A 19,879-nucleotide genomic window follows, 5' to 3' on the forward strand; every position below is an offset into this window, starting at 1 on the left:
TAGAATTGCGTTTAAATACATGGATGGCGATATACTAAAGAAATTGTTCATGACTTTTGTTACGCCAAAGCTAGAATATGCAGCTGTTGTGTGGTGCCCATCAACAGAAGTTGGCCCATATCTTAAGAAGCACATCAACAAACTGGAAAAGGTGCAAAGACATGCTACTAAGTGGCTCCCAGAACTGAAGGGCAAGAGCTACGAGGAGAGGTTAGAGGCATTAAATATGCCAAAACTAAAAGACAGAAGAAAGAGGTGATATGATCACTACATACAAAATAGTATCAGGAATTGATAAAATCGACAGCGAAGATTTCCTGAGACCTGGAACTTCAAGAACAGGAGGTCATAGATTGAAACTAGCTTAACACAGATGCTAAAGAAATATAAGAAAATTCACTTTCGCAAATAGCGTGGTAGACGGTTGGAACAAGTTAGGTGAGAAGGTGGTGGAGGCCAAGACTGTCAGTAGTTTCAAAGCGTTATATGACAAAGAGTGCTGGGAAGACGGTCTCATCCTGTAACTACACTTAGGTATTTACACACACACTAACTATAACTATATATATATATATATATATATATATATATATATATATATATATATATGTCGTACCTAGTAGCCAGAATGCACTTTTCAGCCTACTATGCAAGGCCCGATTTGCCTAATAAGCCAAGTTTTCATTAATTAATATATTTTCTCTATTTTTTTTCTTATGAAATGATAAAGCTATCCATTTCATTATGTATGAGGTCAATTCTTTTTTTATTGGAGTTAAAATTAATATAGATATATGACCGAACCTAACCAACCCTACCTAAACTATCTTTATAGGTTAGGTTAGGTAGCTGAAAATGTTAGGTTAGGTAGTCGAAAAAACATTAATTCATGAAAACTTGGCTTATTAGGAAAACCGGGCCTTGTATAGTAGGCTGAGATGTGCGTTCTGGCTACTAGGTACGACACACACACACACACTATATATATATATATATATATATATATATATATATATATATATATATATATATATATATATATATATATATATATATATATATGTCGTACCTAGTAGCCAGAACTCGCTTCTCAGCCTACTATGCAAGGCCCGATTTGCCTAATAAGCCAAGTTTTCATGAATTAATTGTTTTTCGACTACCTAACCTACCTAACCTAACCTAACTTTCTCTACTACCTAACCTAACCTAACCTATAAAGATAGGTTAGGTTAGGTTAGGTAGGGTTGGTTAGGTTCGGTCATATATCTACGTTAATTTTAACTCCAATAAAAAAACATTAACCTCATACATAATGAAATGGGTAGCTTTATCATTTCATAAGAAAAAAATTATAGAAAATATATTAATTCAGGAAAACTTGGCTTATTAGGCAAATTTGGCCTTGCATAGTAGGCTGAGAAGTGCGTTCTGGCTACTAGGTACGACATATATATATATATATATATATATATATATATATATATATATATATATATATATATATATATATATATATATATATATATATATATATATATATATATATATATCGGACAATTAGGAAAAAAAAAAAAAAAAATTTAAATTATTTTACCTTGTACCTAGATCCACCAGGCCTGTTTGGTCTATGTTTCAGTACTTGAGAAATCTGGAAGGTCACATCCTCCTCCTCAACTTGTGGATGTGCGTTGATAGATGATTCTGTAAAATTAAGTTATTTATATAATAATAAATTCAGTATAACAATAATATTCTGTAAAATTAAAAGTAATTTATACATCAATCAGATAAAACTCTCCAGAGATGGTGATACACAACATATAAAGGACAAGCTTCAGAACAAAATATGCATTTAGGAATAAGGTTTTGTACATGTAGGTAGCACATGAGAAAATAAGTGGAAGGTGATCAAGTTTATATTAACATGTTAATGGCTTTGTTAAGGCTTTGCAAGAATGAAAAAATATTAATAATATAATATCACCTACCAATTAATTGTACATCATTTATAAGTCAATTATTTGCATTATTATTATTCAATACTAATGATATAAAAATGCATTTTTTGAAATTTTGAAATTGAAATTTTGAAAATTTTGAAATTGTTCACAATTTTTGTTACACCAAAGTTGGAGTATGCAGCAGTTGTATGGTGCCCATATCTTAGAAAGCATATCAACAAACTGGAAACGGTGCAGAGACATGCCACTAAGTGGCCTTAACTAAATGCCATTAAATATGCCAAATATACTACATAAATATACATACTACACATGCACAATAATTGTCCTGGGACCTCTGATATTCCTAATATAATATATAGGGCCATCAACACACCTCCAGCTAGGGCCACCAACACACCTCCAGGGCCATCAACACGCCTCCAGGGCCATCAACACAACACCACCATCAACACACCTCCAGGGCCATCAACACAACACCTCCATCAACACACCTCCAGGGCCATCAACACAACACCACCATCAACACACCTCCAGGGCCATCAACACAACACCACCATCAACACACCTCCAGGGCCATCAACACAACACCACCATCAACACACCTCCAGGGCCATCAACACAACACCACCATCAACACACCTCCAGGGCCATCAACACAACACCACCATCAACACACCTCCAGGGCCATCAACACAACACCACCATCAACACACCTCCAGGGCCATCAACACAACACCACCATCAACACACCTCCAGGGCCATCAACACAACACCACCATCAACACACCTCCAGGGCCATCAACACAACACCACCATCAACACACCTCCAGGGCCATCAACACAACACCACCATCAACACACCTCCAGGGCCATCAACACAACACCACCATCAACACACCTCCAGGGCCATCAACACAACACCACCATCAACACACCTCCAGGGCCATCAACACAACACCACCATCAACACACCTCCAGGGCCATCAACACAACACCACCATCAACACACCTCCAGGGCCATCAACACAACACCACCATCAACACACCATCCAGCCAGGGCCATCAACACGCCTCCAGGCCATCAACACGCCTCCAGGGCCATCAACACACCATCCAGCCTACCACCACAAGCTTATATATATACTACACATGTCTAAGAGCAAATAAAAGAAAACAGTTACCTTAACTATTGAAGATGCAGCAGGATTTTGTGGATAAGCCAGCAGCCGTCCCTCTCGACACGGTTTTAAAATGGCGGCGACTACCACAACATGCAACGAGCCTAAAGAATGTCCAGCGCTAGCATTATCTAAACGCTATTATATATTATCAAGCAATACGGAAATCTAAAATAAAAAAAATGATACAAATAATTGTATTAAATATTTATTTGCAATTACAATACCTCGGGAATATATTTTTGCGTTAGCAAAACATATTAAGTTCGTATTTAGTTTAACTCATTTAAATTCTTTACAAATAATAACCTGATTTTACCTGATGGCCATTAACATTAATGTTTTATGTTGATACATTTCATACCCTTATTATTTCAATATCTTTCTTTATTATGCACCCCATACCCATCCCGTGGGCGGTGGTGTAAAGGATTACAGAGGCACATAATGGGTTCAGGAACTGAACTCTCTAGTTTGTTTAGCTAAGCAAATAACAATTTTTGACGCTAGTTACAAAATTATTAATGTTATATATACATGTACACACTCTCATACATACATGTACATATATATATATATATATATATACGTATACATATATACATACACATGCATATTTATACTCACCCACACAAATACACACATCAATAATCTCTGTGTCACTTATTTTATACATGTTCTTGTAGAACATTCTATTGCGAACACATTGGGCGCTGCCCAATAAACTCGCCCCTCGGGGCAAAATTATTTTTTTTTTTTAATCTTGGTGGAACATAAAATGGCCGCCTGTGTTTATGCTGTCGTCAGATGGCGCTGTGACGTCACAGATGAGGGAAGCACGTACTGCGCATTAATGCCTCGATCCCTCGTTATTTATTTATTTTATTTATTTATATATATACAAGAACGTACATTGGGGGGTTAAGACACAACATAGAGCTTAAGTTAGAATTATAATCTTGTAAAACCACTAGCTTGCATATATAGAGTTTCGGGCAAGTCCTTAAACTAATCTTTGAGCAAATTCTTAAACAGAGTTTTAGAGAAATAATTAAATGTAAAATTGATAAAAAGTGTTTAACAGGTACATTACAGCTTTACTTTACAAGTACAGATGATTTTAAGTAGGATAATTACAGTAAAATTGTCAAAAAATTGTTTACAGGTACGATGCAAGAATTTGACACAAAAGCAGATCAGAACAATACACAATAATGAACAAGGAATCCTAAGTACAATTAGGAAAACATCTCAGGGTTATACATTGGATTACTGAAGCACAATATGAGGATCATTACAAATAGTAATGCAGTAGAATATGCACTCATATTCTATTATTAAGTTAATATTAAGTTCCTTCCTCATGTTAAGTATCTTTGTGGTACTAGGGACATCCAAGGATTATCTTCAAGGCTTCGTTCTGCAAGTTTTCAAGCCCTTTAAGCTTTCTTTCAGTCATCAAGGCAAGCAGAGATGCAACATAATCCACTAGCTCCTTTATGAACTGGCGTTACTCTTGCGTTTTTAAGGATATCAGGGAATGTATGACACTCAAGGGATTTGTTGAACAGCAGAGCTATAGGTGGTGCAAGGGCATATGGGAGGCGCTCTTGTATACAATGGATGGGATTTCACTGATGTTCCCAGCTTTGGTTTTTAGTGAATGTATGATGGACACAACATCTGACGGGCTGACTGGTGAGAGGAGAAGAGAGTTTGGATAGCTGCCTGAGAGATATGTGTTGATATGTGTCTGAGTCTGTGGGATTTTACTTGCAAGGTTAGCACCAATCGATGAAAAGAAGCTATTAAATTCATTCGCCATTTCTAAGTCAGATGACAGTGTAAGGCCATCCTTAGAGAGTGTTATCTGGTTGTGGGAGTGTTGTTTAGTTCCCAGGATGTTAGAGATGGTATTCCATGTGCTTTTCATGTTGCCTTTTGCTTCTTTGAATCTAGTCTCATAATATGAAAGTTTTGCTTTTCTTATGATACTGGTAAGCACTGACGAGTACCTTTTAACTACTTCCATTGGAATTAGGCCACTCCTAAATTTCTTTTCGTATTCATGTTTTTTGTTGATTGATTTAATTATGCCACTTGTGAGCCACGGGTTATTTTTTCTTTTATCAGTTACTTGTTTGGTAAGGAGGGGACAGTGAGTGTTGTAGAGGCTTAGAGTTTTGTAGAGAAAGAGGTTAGTTGATGAGTTTATATCCTGTGAATTATTAAATTCAGATTCCCAGTTAATATTGTGAAGTGCATTAGAGAGATTGCCTAAAGCTGATTCACTATGTAGCCTGAATGAAAGTTTTTTGGTTTCTGGTGGTGATGTGTCAATGTTTGCTATGAGGAAAGTAGGATAGTGGTCAGTTGTTCTGTCATAAATTACCCCAGATGTAAGGGGAGCTGTTATATTAGTCCAAAGGTGATCCAGGGTAGTGGCAGATGTTTGAGTGACTCGGGTGGGCTTGGTGATTGTGGGGATTAGCATACAGGAGTGCATGCTGTTACGGAAATAGTCAACTTGAGGGTTGTTTTCAACATTCAATAAAGAAATTCTGGAGGGCTTCTGTGCAAGGGTTAGGATGAGCTAGCCTAAGCATTTTTATACCAATTTGACAGTTATTTTCAGTAACACGATAAACAACGCTCGGAATATTAAGTTCCTTTCTCATATTAAGTATCTTTGTGGTACGAGGGCACCCAAGGATTATCCTCACGGCTTCGTTCTGCAATTTTTCAAACCCTCCAAGCTTTCTTTCAGGATGCCTTAAAGTTAGTTTAGTTCATTTATTATGCATCCCATACCCATCTTGTGGGCGGTAGTGGAAAGGGTTGCAGAGGCACATAATGGGCTCAGGGACTGAACCCCACAATTCATTTAGCTAAGCAAGTTACAATCTTGATGAGCTAGTTACAAAATTCAGTATAAGTCGTCACATCAACAATGGGTTCGAGATCGATCACAAGTACAGTTTCTAAATTAAGCAACTGACATATGTGGAGAGCTAGTGTCACAATTGATATGTTTGTCCTGCACACCGCCCCCCATCCAGTGGGCAGCGGTGGATAGGTTACAATCACTTTGTTACTACTTACAGTTAGCAAACTGGGGATATTTGGCTAAAATTTCTGGTACCAGATAATTTTGAATGAAATATTGACACATCGTTGGTACATTGGTTATAAAATTGTCTCTGAATTCACTATCACATAGTGACGGAGGGTGTGCGAATAATTTTGTTGACAGTTAACATTTGGTCAGGTCTACATCGGCAGATAATGAGAATTCCCAGAAATACTTGTAACCGAGTCTAAGCCGAGCAGTAGTAACATCTAGAAGTCTGCTGATTTTATTGGATGAACCATAGATGTGTCGCTCCTCTTGCATAATAGTATTGAACGAAAGTTAATCTCCCCAAACAATTTCGCGTTTTGAGCAAGTTACCCCTCCACTCTCTCCATTTTTTTTTGGACATTCCCTGGTAGTGTGCGGAAATACTGAAAAGTGTATACTCTTTTCAACTTTGTCACCTTAATTCTCGTCCTATGTCTTTCATTTTGGTATCAATGCGTTCGCAATAGAATTCCCAACAGAACTATGTGCATATAATGTCAAAGACAGCAGCGCGCTCCACCCGCCGACAAGATGAATGTAGGCCAAGGGTACCAGAAAAAGAAAGCTGAGCGTGATAATACTGAAAAGTGTATACCCTTTTCAACTTTGTTACCTCAATTCTCATCCTAGGTTTTTCAATTTAGCATCAATGTGTTCGCAATAGAATTCTCTACAGGACTAAAGGCATATAAACTCCAAAAGCCCGGCTTACCATCCGCAACAAACAGAGAAAGCGAGAGCGTGTTACCAGGGAGCGCACAAGAGCGATAAAATGTATACACTCTTTTCATTCTGGTCACCTCAATTGTCATCCTAGGTCTTTCATTTTGGTATCAATGTGTTCGCAATAGAATTTCCAACCGGAATTTATGCATGAAATGTCAAAAACAGCAGCGTGCTCCACCCGCTGACGTGATGAAAGCACGGCGGACCATCCACACAAAACAGAGAAAGTGAGAGAAAGTAACCTGGGAGCACTCTAGTGCAATGTAATGTGAACACACTTTTCACTTTGGTTACCTCAATTCTCGTCATATGTCTTTCATTTTGGTATCAATGTGTTCGCAATTGTATCTGCTGGCATTTTACCCTTTGCTTGGATCTGAAGGGTTTTAGGCTCACCACGATGCAATCTGATAGTACCACACGTGTATATACCTATCTTCAAGCAGCAATTCACTCATTCAAACCGACTTATAATGGTTATCCATATATAAATGGTAATCTTTGTTCTACCTGTTAACCTGTCATATGAAGAAAGATTGTCAAAGCTTATATTACATTCTCTAGAAAAGCAAAGAATTAGGAGTGATATATGGTAGAGGTGCACAATGGGATGAATGGACATAACAAAGGGGACATTAATGGGGTATTAAAAGTAGCAACACAAGACAGAACTCGAAACAAAGTGTAAAAATTGGAAAAATTTAGATTTAGGAAAGAACTGTATGAGTAAATACACTGGGTTTGTACCTTAAGGTTCATGTATGCAATATTACAGAGTTCCAGTTAACTCCCATGCATGCAATTAATTTATGTTATGTTTATGTTTTTTATGTTAAAATGTTTTTGTTGATTTGTTTGTATATTTTCATAAGTAAAGCATGCTTACCGTCTAATCCAAGTTTTATGATAACTTTACAATGTTTAAAACATAAAGTTCAATATATATTCTGGTTTTCACACAGGAATTATACGTTAATATAACATCATAATAACGTAATGATGTCGTGTAAATAACGTTATACTGACGTCATATAAATGTTATATTTATGTTATAAGAACGTAAATTGGATAGCTTTACAGAAAGTAAACAAAAAAAACTAAATGTTGACTGAAAATTATTTATTCTTAAATATAAAGCATGAAAACATTATAATACCATAGCATTTACTATTATTTTTAAATTTTTACATAAATCTTAAAAAACTGTGTCATAAGAATATATGTTTTTAGTTATATCCTTTGGTTTTAAGAATGTCAGATATACGTATTTATGTCAAAAGTTACAGTATTACCTTTGTGGAACCATTTAAAAACGTCCACAAACGTTCTGTGTTTGCTGGGGTGTCGCCCTGGTGGACGTGCTGCATGTGGAGCTGTCGGACCTGGTGGGCATCCAGCTGCTTCAGGGCCACCGTGCTGTGGTCAAGTTCCGCTTCCAGGCTGCCTTTCAGGCGTTTCTTGAGCGGTGTGAGGGGCGTGTTCACCCTCTCCCTGATACTGCTGGCTCCGTTAAGGTAGTGAATCTCGGTGTCACCTTGACGTCTGTGACGGTACATGGTGCCCCCTTCGAATTTCAGGACGACTTTTTAACCTCCTGTTTCGAACGGTTTGGGGCTGTGTTAAGTGTTCGATGGAATAAGGTCGTTGCCGGGCACTGTGTTGGTATGCTTGACGGCTCCCGCACCCTGACAATGTCGCTGAAGTGTAGTGTACCGTCGTCGATGTCCGTGTTGGGTTACACGCTCCGCTGCCTGTATCGGGGTCAACCGCGCACCTGTTATCGGTGTGGTCACGAAGGTCATCTGGCTGCAGCGTGCGACGTGGGAGCAACTGGTCGGGTGCATGTTCTTCGTGCGGAGGATTTTCCGCCCCTGTTGCGTTCGGACGGTGTGGGTGCTGTGCCTGAGGCGCCTGACTGCCTATCTGCTGCTCCGCCTGTTGGGGCGAGTTCTCTGGCCCGTGCGACACGTCAGGTGACTGCTGTGGCCCCTGGGGTTGTTGAGCCGGTGTGTGAGGGTGACGGGGCGTCGCCTGCGCTGCGTGTAGTGCAGGATGTCCCGGTGGAGGTTCATGTCCCGCCCCCGCCTGTGGATGTGGTAACGGCTCCCGGGGACGCGGGTTCTGCTGTTTTGGAGGGGGTGCTTCGGCAAGGTGAGGTGCCTGCCGTGCCTGTGTGTGTTAACGACTGTAGTTCTGCTCTTTCCATCCCTTTGCAGAAGCGTGCACGTCGGTGTTCTGAGGCTGTTTCCCTGGATGATGTGGACAGTGTGGGTGATGTGGCCTCTGTGGACTCTTCGGACGGTGCGGGTGTGGCCTGTGTGGATGTAAAGATGGTGGCCGTGCCTGCGGAGGGGCCTGCTGGGCATGGTGTGGTGCGACCTGTCTTGAAGCGTTCGCGGCGGGCTCGGAGTGTGTCTCCCCTTCGTGGTGTGCCTTGGGGGGAGGTGGGGGAGTATGGTGCTCAGCTGGCGTACAAGAGTTGTTACATTCTTGTACAGCCACTAGTACGCGTAGCGTTTCGGGCAGGTCCCTGGAAAACGATCTCCTGCCGCGAAGAATCGTTTTTTCATCCAAGTACACATTTTACTGTTGCGTTAAACAGAGGCTACAGTTAAGGAATTGCGCCCAGTAAATCCTCCCCGGCCAGGATACGAACCCATGACATACCCATGACCTCCCCCCAAGGCACACCACGAAGGGGAGACACACTCCGAGCCCGCCGCGAACGCTTCAAGACAGGGAAAATAATATTTTAGATTTAGTGTTAACTAACAGGGAAACGCAAATTAATGACATCGAAATAGGGAGTGAGCTAGGGAGCAGTGATCACAAAGAAATCAGATTTAGCATAGAATGGAATAGACCAGTAGGAGAAAATTCTGTTAAAGTGCCAGATTTTCGAAAAGCTGATTTTAATAGCCTAAGAAATTTTTTGGGTCAAATTGATTGGAAAGGCTTGGGTATGGGGTGTGGGCCGGTCTTGGAGCGAGACATGAACCCAGCGATAGGTGACTTAAATGGGGATTTCGATGTGGATTCAATATATAACTTATTTAAGAATATTCTAAACAAAGCACAGGAACGTAGTATACCATACAAATTGAATAGATCGTATACTAATGACCCAAAGTGGATAACAAAGAATTTGAAGAACCTTATAGGTAAAAAGAGAGCTTGGTACAAAAGGATTAAAAATGGGGAGGTCACTTTAGAACAGGAATTCGTACAACTGGTTAGAAATGTTAAAAAAGAGATAAGGAAAGCAAAAAGAAACTATGAAGTTCGCATAGCAGGGCAAGCAAAGACAAATCCTAAAGGGTTTTTTCAGTTATATCGTACTAAGACTAGGGAAAGGATAGGTCCATTAAAAACTGAGACAGGTCAAATAACAGATAGTGATGAAGAGATGAGTAGTATTTTTAATAAATATTTTGTATCTGTATTTACTAAAGAGGAACTTAACAATATGCCTTCAGCCGAACAAGTCTATGTGGGTGGGGACGAGGACAGGTTGACGAGTTTAGCAGTTACCAGGGAGGATGTTCTTAAACAAATAGTAAAACTCAAACCAAACAAATCCCCAGGGCCGGATGAAGTGTTTGCTAGGGTGCTTAAAGAATGCAAAGAGGAGCTTTGTGACCCACTGTCAACCATATTTAATAAATCAATAGAGTCAGGCAGAGTGCCAGAGTTTTGGAAAGTTGCTAATGTGATACCAGTTTTTAAGAAAGGAGATAGATCACTTGCGTCTAACTATCGACCAATTAGCCTAACGTCTATTGTGGGAAAGTTACTCGAATCTATAATAGCAAATAAAATTCGTCTTCATCTTGAAAAACATAAATTAATAATTGAGTCGCAACATGGTTTTATAAATGGCCGTTCATGTTTAACAAATTTGTTATCTTTTTATTCTAGCATTGTTGAGGCAGTTGATAGTGGTAAGGATTGCGATGTTGTATACCTTGACTTTAGCAAAGCTTTTGATACAGTGCCACATGAAAGACTGATTAAAAAAATAGAGTCTCATGGTATTGGGGGTGCTATATTAAGCTGGATTAGGGCATGGCTATACCAAAGGAAACAGAGAGTTAGTATAAATGGAATCAAGTCAGAGTGGGAAAATGTTGTAAGTGGAGTGCCTCAAGGCTCTGTCCTGGGACCTCTGTTGTTTATAATATATATAAATGATTTAGATTCAGGTTTGAGTAGCAACATTTGCAAATTTGCCGATGATACGAAAATCGGTAGGGAAATTAATTCGGAGGAGGACTCACTATCACTTCAAGTTGATCTAGATAGGGTTTTGAAATGGTCAAAGGATTGGCAGATGCAGTTTAATGCTGATAAATGTAAAGTTCTGAGGTTAGGTAATGATGATAGAGTTACAAGATACGAGCTAGATGGTGTTGTGATTGCGAAGTCGGATTGCGAAAGGGATCTGGGAGTTATGATTAGTAAGAATTTAAAACAAAAGGATCAATGCATAAATGTTCGTAATAAGGCAAATCGGACACTTGGATTTATTAATCGCAGCGTTAGTAACAAGACACCTGGTGTGGTTCTCAAGCTATATCTTGCTCTAGTTAGGCCCCATTTAGATTATGCAGTTCAGTTTTGGTCGCCATATTATAGAATGGATATAAATTCACTTGAACGTGTCCAGCGTAGGATGACTAAGTTAATTCCCCAAATTAGAAATCTTTCATATGAAGAAAGATTAACAAAGCTTAAGTTGCATTCACTGGAAAGGCGAAGAGTTAGGGGTGACATGATAGAGGTTTACAAGTGGATGAATGGACATAACCGGGGGGATATTAATAGGGTATTAAAAGTATCAACACAGGACAGAACACGAAACAATGGAAATAAATTGGATAAGTTTAGATTTAGGAAAGACTTGGGTAAATACTGGTTCAGTAACAGGGTTGTTGATTTGTGGAACCAATTGCCGCGTAACATTGTGGAGGTGGGGTCCCTCGATTGTTTCAAGCACGGGTTGGACAAGTATATGAGTGGGATTGGGTGGTTATAGAATAGGAGCTGCCTCGTATGGGCCAATAGGCCTTCTGCAGTTACCTTTGTTCTTATGTTCTTATAGCGCTCGCGGAACGCCTTATTATAAGATTATAAGTAGTACTTGATAGTACTACTGATTCTTATTAAGAATTCGATATAATCCCTACCGGATGTCGAATTAATTCGTTCCAATAGTTTTTTAATTAAGAATCCTTCTAGAGGCTTCTGGATCCTTGAGAGATCATGCACAAAGTCACGTAGGCATCTATAGGGCCCCTATGGTGTACGTGATCATAGTGGCATTGTCATCTAGGAACAAGAAGTATAATGAATCTATAGTGATTCTGCTATGATTCTGATATGATTTTGATATGATTTAGATATGATTTTGATAATACATTTCTTAGATGATAATATAGATATCGTGAGTAAAATTTCCCACACTTATGGCCAGCGACGGACATGCTGGTAGAGGCGTTTCACTCTCGGAGAGAGAGCCAGGCTAAGCGACCCACCCACGAGGACGACGACCGCCCGTGGAAGAGCCGTGGGAAAGTTAAGGGTGGCTATGGACCTGATGCCACACAATTAGCAGGTCCCAAGCCCAGTTATGCATTCGAGAGCCTCCCAAGAAGCCTCAGAGTAGCAACACTGGTGCGAGTCATAGTACAGGAAGCTCAGCCAAAAAGTACAGTGCTGGGAGTTCTGCGAGGACCCAGAGCACGACGTGGCAGAGAAGAGCGGTCTAGGTGACTGGCGGAGGTCAACCCTTAGTAAGACCATGTTTCAACTGTGGCGTGAAGGTACACTATGCCCGAGAGTGTCCCTTCCATCGTGCTGCCCCAATCAACACAGTTTATAAATGAATTTGGAGTAAGGCAGATGCAGATGAATGTGGATTGGAGGGCCCGTATTGTACACAATCAGGGGTGTTAGCACTCGGGACATGACGAACTCAATGACATTATTAAGAGGAGCCTTGCCTCTGCTTAGTGTCCAGCAGAGAGCCTTGTAATCTAATGTACCATAACTTCGCTGTCTTTGTTGGTGACCAAATAGAATCACACTACACCCAAGGAGAAATTGCAGACAATTGGCGTAGGACTATACTTGAGAACCCACCTTGGCAGCCATATACATCAACCTCTCTGTCAGTCAAACAGGAGCCGAGGCCACACACACACACAAATAATTCAAACAAGTACAGGGAAATAGATCACCAGTACAACTTTGTTCCAATGTGATGCGAGATCCTTGGTCCGTAGGGTATACACATCACTGTGTATACTACGACCGTACACTTTAGGACACACCCAAACCACTATGTATACTTTGGCTGTACACTTCAGAATACACCCACATCAATATGTATACTATGACTGAACACTTCAGGATACAGCCACATCACTATGTATACTATGAACACTTCAGGATATAGCCACATTACTATGTATAGGTGATGTCAGGCGTAACCAGTCTCAGTGGAAGGGTGTGTTAACTTGGGCTCCAATTGTCTTGATACTGAAAATGGAAGTTGTAGTGAGTGAATTGGTGCTAGTGAGGGAGCAATGTGGAGCTCTGAGGGCAGAGTTGGATTCCCTGCGGGAGGAGCTACGACAGATGAAGGAACTACGATAGATGAAGGAGCTGCGACAGATGAGGGAACTACGACAGATGAAGGAACTACGACAGATGAAGGAGCTACAACAGATGAAGGAGCTACGACAGATGAAGGAGCTTCAACAGATGAAGGAACTACGACAGATGAAGGAGCTATGACAGATGAAGGAGCTACGACAGATGAAGGTGCTAAAACATATAAAACAAGGTCAAGAGGGTGCAAAGGGGAAGAGCAGCAGTAGAAAGTCTTCATCTTGGAATGTCGTAGACAGGTCTTAAGAAGACTGACAAGGACGCCTACAGATGTCCTAAGGACTTCTAACTCATTCGCAGTGTTGAAAGTTGATTGCTGTAGGGAGCGTGCGGTTCGCTCGATAGGGAAGGCAACGAAAGGAGCGCAGGTACCTCAAGGTGCTCAGAAAGTAAGGGAAGTACCTATGCGAATTTTGGTTGGGGAGGATTCACAGGTGACGTATTTGTACAGAACTTTTTGTGCCAGAGATAGAGGGAACAGGTTAAGGGTTTGCTATCTGGGAGCTGGAATTGAGGATATTGTTAACAACATGAATGCTATTATGGCTGGAAATGGGAACAAACACATTATTTGTCTCAGTACTGGTGGAAATGATGGTGGACGAGTTAGGAGTGATACACCGATTCAGAGGTTTAAGACAACCATATAATTGGTTTAGAGCAAGGGAGGAATCCCGATCATATGTGGCATTTTTCCCTAAATGGGAGTTGGAAATGAATGGTTGTCGAGAGCACTTGGTGTCAGTTGCCGACTGTACAAATATTGCAAATCAAATGCAACATCATTCATAGATAACTGGGAACACTTCTATGGAAAAAATGACATGTAAGCTCAGAATGGGGTGCATCTATCGATGGCTGGGGTTGTTGTTGCCAACTTGTTGGAACCTGTGGTTGAAGGGGGTTTGTTTGGGTATAAACTGTTAGTAGATAGTGGTATGGGAATTGATATGGACAAAGGAGGTAATAAAAGTATGTGTTTGTGGGTGAAACAAATTGGCAAAATTATCAGGGAAAGAATAGGGCCTCAAAATAACAATACACTTAAGGTGTATTAGACAAACAGTAGAAATCTAAGAAACAAAATAAACTATTTAAACGCTCTTGTCTGCACAGAAAAAAAATGATATTATTGCACTTACCAAAACATGGATGAATGTAGTGTCATGGTAAAATCTCTAGGAAGAGATTCGGCCTGCTCCATTACCACCTGTTCTACCCCATTACCACATCTATATATTAAAGTACTGCAGCAACAACAACAACAACAACTACTTCCAGACGTCTAGACAGTACTACCAGTCTCCCCCCTTCTCCACTGCCTGTCACCCCACTTCCTACCTGGCGACACCCTGGGAGCTCACGCCACCCGAAACAAGCAGTTTAACAGCCGGTTAATAGTTAAAGAAGTCACCAGTGCCCTCAGCCCAGTCGTCATTGTGTATATATATAGGGCTGCCTACCCCATTACGAGTTAGATTACTCCTGCGTGCTTAACTGAATAGACCCGTTAACACATTTTAGTGTGGCAACAGATTTAGTCAGCCTAGCTCACACTATTCCTGCATCATATTTTCTAGTATTAACGTAACGTAAATTTAATTGTCTGTTTATCTTGTTTAATTTGCACTCTGTATAAAGCCTAGTTTAATAACATTTTTATTTTGTAGTTTATTTAAAGTAAGATTTCTATTAAAGTATTTTTACATTTTTGTTCTGTATGTTTTCTCCTACAGTTAACCTCACAGTGAAGACAACTTGCAGTTTAACTTTTTTTTTACCTTTATTTTTAATTTTGTGACAGGCATTACATCTGCCTAGAGAAGACTGCATTAACACCTATTTTTACCGTCACAGTAAAAATATAGAGAACTATTAGCTGAATATTATTTGTTAAACTATTTATATTTATTTATGTCATGGATTTAAACTATTTCACACAGATAGATACCTGGTTGATGCCTGGTTGATGGGGTTCTGGGAGTTCTTCTACTCCCCAAGCCCGGCCCGAGGCCAGACTTGACTTGTGAGAGTTTGGTCCACCAGGCTGTTGCTTGGAGCGGCCCGCAGGCCAACATACCCACCACAGCCCGGTTGGTCCGGCACTCCTTGAAGGAAACAATCTAGTTTCCTCTTGAAGATGTCCACGGTTGTTCCTGTAATATTTCTGATGCTCGCTGGTAGGACGTTGAACAACCGTGGACCTCTGATGTTCATACAGTGTTCTCTGATTGTGCCCATGGCACCCCTGCTCTTCACTGGTTCTATTCTGCATTATCTTCCATGTCGTTCACTCCAGTACGTTGTTATTTTACTGTGCAGATTTGGGACCTGTCCCTCCAGTATTTTCCATGTGTATATTATTTGGTATCTCTTTCGTCTCCTTGATATATCCTTGGACTACATATATGGAGTAGCTATATATGTTGCAGAAAATTTGAAATGTGGTCTTAAAGAGGCAATCAAAACTGAGCCACACACAGAAACTATCTGGCTAGAATTAAACGAAAAAAATAAAAAATCTTATAATAGCAGTTATATACAGGCCACACAACTTAGACAAAATGGAAGCAACGCATCTATAAAATAAAATATCTAGAGCATCTAGGTCAAACAATATTTGTGTGATGGGTGACTTTAATTTGAGTGAAATAAACTGGAATAACAGAACAAGGAATAATGAAGCAGAAGATTTTCTAGAATTGATTGGCAATTGCTTTCTTAAGCAACACATTAAGGAACCAACACGGGGAAAAAATATTTTAGACTTCGTGTTAACTAACAGGGAAACACAAATTAATGAAATAAAAATAGGGAGTTAGCTAGGGAACAGTGATCACAAAGAAATTAGATTTAGCATAGAATGGAATAGATTTGTTGGGGGAAAATTCTGTTAATGTACCAGATTTTCGAAAAGCTAATTTTAATGGTCTAAGAAATTTTTTGGTTGAAATAAATTGGAAAGTCTTGGGCATGAGGGGTGGGTTGGTCTTGGAGCGAAACGTGAACCTAGCAATGGATAATGTAAAAAGGGATTTTGATGTGAATTCAATGTATAACTTATTTAAAAGTATTCTAAGCAAATCACAGGATCGTAGATATACCATACAAATTGAATAGATCTAATAATAATGACCCAAAATGGATAACAAAATATTTGAAGAAACTTATAGGTAGAAAGAGAGCTTGGTACAAAAGGATTACGAATGGATAAGTCAGTTTAGAACAAGAATTCGTCCAGCTGGTTATAAATGTTAAAAAAGAGATAAGGAGGGTAAAAAGAAACTATGAAGTTCGCATAGCAGGGCACGTAAAGACAAATCATAAAAGTTTTTTTCAGTTATATCGAACAAAGATTAGAGAAAGAATTGGTCCATTAAAACTGGGACAGGTCAGAAAACTGATAATGACGAAGATATGTTATGATATGGTAAAATATTGCCAGATTACCTGAGTTGTAGAAGGTTGCTAATGTAGTACCAATTTTCATAAAAGAAATAGGTTCATTAAAACTGGGACAGGTCAGATAACTGATCATGACGAAGATATGTTATGATATGGCATTTTTTTTTTTTATCTCGGCATTTACTAAAGAAGAACTGAACATTAAGCCTTCAGCTGAACAAATCTATGTGGGTGGGGAAGAGGACAGGTTGACTAGTTTAACAGTTAACAGGGAGGATGTTATTAAACAAATAGTGAAACTCAAACAAAACAAATCCTCAGGGCCGGACGAAAGTGTTTGCCAGGGTGCTTAAGGAATGCAAAGAGGAGCTTTGCGAGCCATTGTCTACCATATTTAATAAATCATTAGAGGCAGGAAGATTGCCAGAGTCGTGGAAGGTTGCTAATGTGATACCAATTTTCATGAAAAGAAATAGATCACTTGTGTCAAACTATTTACTTAACGTCAATTGTGGGAAAGTTACTTGAATCAATAACTTCAAATACCATTCGTCTTCATCTTGAAAAATATAAATTAATAAATGATTCACAACATGGTTTGATGTGTCAATTGTTGACTGGAAAAGTATTAAAAATTAAATGCAATATCTTTCATAGATAATTGGGAACAATTCTATGGAAGAAATGACATGTATGCTCGGGATGGGGGTGCATCGATCGAGGGCTGAAGTTGTTGTTGTTATGAACTCGTTGGAATCTTTAATAGGAAGGTTTTGTTTGGTTTTAAACAGTTAGTAGATAGTTGTGTGGGAAGTGATATGGAGAAAGAAGGTAATAAAAGTATGTGTTTGCAGGGGAAAGAAATTGGCAAAATTGTCAGGGAAAGATGAGGGCTTCAAAATAACAATACACTTAGGGTATATTACACTAACAGTAGAAGTCTAAGAAACAAAATAAACGATTTAAATGCTCTTGTCTGCAAAGAAAAAATATATATTATTGCACTTACCGAAACGTGGATGCATGTAGAAAATAGAGAACTATTAGCTGAATATCAAAAAATGGATTTAAACTATTTCACACATATAGATATATTAGACGAGGAGGGGGAGTAGCATATATTTAAGGGAAAATTTGAAATGTTGTCTCATAAGAACAAGGTAACTGCAGAAGGCCGATTGGCCAATACGAGGCAGCTCCTATTTAAAAACACCCAATCCAACTCATATACATATCCAACCCACGGTTGAAACAATCGAGGGACCCCACCTCCACCACGTTACGTAGTAATTGGTTCCACAAATCAACAACCCTGTTACCGAACCAGTATTTACTCTAGTCTTTCCTACATCTAAACTTATCCGGTTTATACCAATTGTTTCGTGTTCTGTCTTTTGTTGATACTTTTAGGGTATTAAAAGTATTTAGGAGACATGAACCCAGCGATAGGTGACGTAAAAGGGGATTTCGATGTGGATTCAATATATAACTTGACCAGACCACACACTAGAAGGTGAAGGGACGACGACGTTTCGGTCCATCCTGGACCATCCTCAAGTCGATTGTGACCATTCTCACATTTGACTTGAGAATGGTCCAGGACGGACCGAAACGTCATCGTCCCTTCACCTTCTAGTGTGTGATCTGGTCAACTTACTTTAGCCACGTTATTGTGACTCATCGCCTGAATTTATAGCTTATTTAAGAATATTCTAAGCAAAGCACAGGAACGTAGTATACCATACTAATTAAATAGATCGAATACTAATGACCCAAAGTGGATAACAAAGAATTTGAAGAACCATATAGATAAAAAGAGAGCATAGAACAAAAGGATTAAGAATGGGGAAGTCAGTTTGGAACAGGAATTCGCACAACTGGTTAGAAATGTTAAAAAAGTGATAAGGAAAGCAAAAAGAAACTATTTATTTATTTATTTATTTATTTATATATATACAAAAAGGTACATTGGGTTTGTGAGAATACATTGGATAGTACAGTATTTACATTCTTGTAAAGCCACTAGTACGCGCAGCGTTTCGGGCAGGTCCTTAATCTAACAGATAATTTTAAGTAGGTAATTTCTATCAGAATTGATAAATGATAAAGATACATTGAAGAGAAAAATGAGATGAGAGAGCTTAGTAAGTATATTAAAGCATATTGTTATATTAAAGCTCTGATTGATTACATTGACAGCTTGATTAGTAATTTAAACAAGATTAATAGACACCATACAGCAGATTGGCAGCACATATAAGAAGACAGCAATGATAACAATGGTAAAAATGTTCAAATTGGGAACATAAAGGTTGGGAGATTGGGTAGCAATAGATACAGTGCAATTTTAAGGCAAAAAGTGAAAAACTATGAAGATGAAATTAGGTACTTTTTAGTATTGATTTTGAATGATGTAAACGTTGGCCAGCTTTTCAATTCAATTGGGAGTGAGTTCCATAAACTGGGTCCCTTTATTTGCATAGAGTGTTTACACAGATTAAGTTTAACTCTGGGGATATCAAAGAGATATTTATTTCTTGTGTGGTAATAATGGGTCCTATTACATCTGTCCAGGAAGAGTTTCAGAGCAGGATTTGCATTTAAGAACAAGGTTTTGTAAATGTAGTTGACACAAGAGAATTTATGGAGTGAGATTATGTTTAGCATGTTTAGGGAGTTAAACAAGGGGGCTGAGTGTTGTCTGAAAGCAGAATTTGATATTATTCTGATAGCAGATTTTTGCTGGGTGATGATGGACTTGAGGTGGTTTGCAGTGGTTGATACCATAGTTGAGATAGGGATAGATTAGTGCA

This window comes from Procambarus clarkii, chromosome 38 (genome assembly GCF_040958095.1).
Source record: "Procambarus clarkii isolate CNS0578487 chromosome 38, FALCON_Pclarkii_2.0, whole genome shotgun sequence".
In the NCBI taxonomy this organism is placed as follows: Eukaryota; Metazoa; Arthropoda; class Malacostraca; order Decapoda; family Cambaridae; genus Procambarus; species Procambarus clarkii.